Here is a 2,914-nt window from a genome sequence, read left to right on the forward strand (position 1 = left end):
TTTTTCTTTTTGCTTATGTGGTGCTGAGGAATTGAACCCAGGGCCTCATGCATGCAAGGCAAGCGCTCTACCACTGAGCCACCTTCCCAGACCCTGGCTTTATTCTTATCTATTAAAAAAGTTTTGTTTTTACTGTTGTGGCATGCACATACATACTGTGTGTGTGTGTTGTGTGTGTGTGTGTATTTTTTGTTATTGTTTAGTTTTTGGAATACTGGAGTTTGAACTAGTACTGGTACCTCACTCTTACCAGGCAGACTCTCTAACACCTGAGCCACACTCTCAGCTTTTTTTACTTCAGTTTATTTTTCAGATAGGGTAAGTGTTTGCTCTATACCACAGCACCATACACAGAAAACAGAAAACACAAAAAGCGCTGGGTGCTGGTGGCTCACACCTGTAGTCTTAGCTACTCAGGAGGCTGAGATCTGAGGATCACAGTTCAAAGCCAACTTGGGCAGGAAAGTCCATGAGACTCTTATCTCCAATTAACTACCAGAAAACTGGAAGTGGCGCTGTCACTCCAGTGGTAGAGTGCTCATCTTGAACTGAAGAGCTAAGGGACAGTACCCAGGCCCAGAGTTCAAGCCCCACAACCAGCCCCCCAAACCCCCCAAAACACAAAAAGTCATGTAGCCATGGGTTATATTTGTATTAGTATTTTTGTCAACAGTGTGCAGTGGCTAGGAGAGATGATTCCTTGATATAATAGAGCTGGAAATTTCCTCTGGTCTAGGAACATGATTCTCCAACCTCAGCCTCTTGTACAGCTGGAATAACAGCTTAAAATTGTGTGTGTGTGTGTGTGTGTGTGTGTGTGTGTGTGTACGCATGCGCATGCTTGCATGTACTGGGCTAGGTGCTGTCCCTGAGGTGTTTTTTGTTGTTTGATTTTGCTCAAGACTAGAGCTCTACAGACTTTCATATTTAGCTTGTATTTGAGCTTTGATCCTCACCCGTCAGCCTCTTGAGTAGCTGGGATTATAGCCATGAGTCACTGGCTCTGCCTCTCTCTTATGCGGTGGGGATAATGGGTCCAGCTTGGGTTTTTTAGCTTGATCCCATCTTCACGGTCCCATCTGCCAGGGAAGGTGACATATTCACAAATGTTGAGTGATTTTATTCATCCAATCATACTCTATGAACCCTTTTTTGGGGGGAGGAGGGGCTTGAACTCAGGGCCTATGTATTGTCCCTGAGCTTCTTTTTCTCAAGGCTAGCACTCTACCACGTGAACCACAGCTCCACTTCTGACTTCTTTGATGGTTAATTGAGGGTAAGAGTCTCAGTAATGTTCCTTTCCCGAGCTGGCTTTGAATTGCAATTCTCAGATCTCAGCCTCTTGAGTAGCAAGGATTACAGGTATGAGCCACCAGTGTCTAGCTCTCTACTTTTTTTTTTTTTTTTTACCCAGTTACATTTTTTTCTTTCTACCCACAGTGTTTCCAAATTAAAGTCTGCTTTGGCCAGCAATTTCCAAAGATCTGCCAAGAAAGAAACAGATTTCCCCACTGAGTTCCCTCTGGACACTTCTGTGGCTTCAAATGGCGGGACAAACCTGGTGTCAGCTAAATATCATTCTTGGGCCTGGCAGTGAGGAATGCTTTTGAGACCAGCTCTGTGTGGACTGCAAGGCTGGACAGTCTCATACTGTTCAAGGGTCACTTGTGGCTTTACTCACTTTCTGGCCTGAGTCATGGCAAGAATACCAACGATAACACAGTAGGGGGTCAAATCTGCATGCTGGACACCTGGCCCAGCCTTACCCTTCTTTTGGCTGTGGGGAGATATTCAGAGATTAGAAAATAGATTTGGAGCCAGGTGCCGGTGGCTCATGCCTGTAATCCCAACTACTCAGGAGGCGGAGATGTGAGGATTGCAGTTCAAAACCAGCCTGGGCAGAAAAGTCCATAAGCCTCTTATCCTAATTAACCACCAAAAAAACCAGAAGTGGAAGTGTGGCTCAAATGGTAAAGCACCAGCCATGTATTTATTTTTGGTGGTCCTCAGGCTTGAACTTAAAATCTTAGGCACTGTCCCTGAGCTTTTGTGCTTAAATTTAGTTCTTTACCACTTGAGCTACAGCTCCACTTCTGGCTCTTTGGGAGGTGGTTAAGTGGAGATAAGAGGCTCAAGGATTTTCTTACCTGGGCTGGCTTCCAATGATGATTCTCAGATCTCAACCTCCTGCATAGCTAGAATTATAAGTTTATACTGTGCCCAGTATAAACACCAGTCTTGAGTGGAAATAGCTAAGCAGAGAGAGAGACCTTGAGTTCAAACTTCAGTACTGCATAAAAGAAGAAAGGAAGAAAGAAAAAAAAAAGAATTGAAATCCCTAGGTTGTGCGTGAGTATGTGCAAAGTCTTAGACTTATCCCCTTCACTGCAAAATATAAATAAGATCTACAGATTTGTCCAGTCTGAATGGCAACAAAGATATCTAAGAATGTACATCCAGGACTGGGAAGGTGGCTCAGTGGTAGAGTGCTTGCCTTGCATGCATGAGGCCCTGGGTTCGAGTCCTCAGCACCACATAAGCAGAAACAACCAGAAGTGGTGCTGTGGCTCAAGTGGTAGAGCTCTAGCCTTGAGCTGAAGAGCTGAGGAATAGCGCCCAGGTCCAGAGTTCAGGCCCCACGACCGACCCCCCCCACACCAAAAAAAAAAATGTATACCCATTGTCTACGTCATGCAAGTGGGATGAGGAATCCTCTGAATTAAAAAAAAAAAAAGTGGGATGAGGAATCCTCTGAATTTAAAAAAAAAAAAAAAAAGTAGCTCATGCCTGTAATCCTAGCTACTTGGAGGCTGAGATCTGAGGAAAGAAGTTCAAAGCCAGCTGGGGGGCGGGGCGGGGGAGGATGGGAATGGATGGGAAGGGGAGAAAAAGGGTACAATGCTTGATAAGAAAT

The sequence above is a fragment of the Dipodomys ordii genome, unplaced genomic scaffold (genome assembly GCF_000151885.1).
Source record: "Dipodomys ordii isolate 6190 unplaced genomic scaffold, Dord_2.0 Scaffold64, whole genome shotgun sequence".
In the NCBI taxonomy this organism is placed as follows: Eukaryota; Metazoa; Chordata; class Mammalia; order Rodentia; family Heteromyidae; genus Dipodomys; species Dipodomys ordii.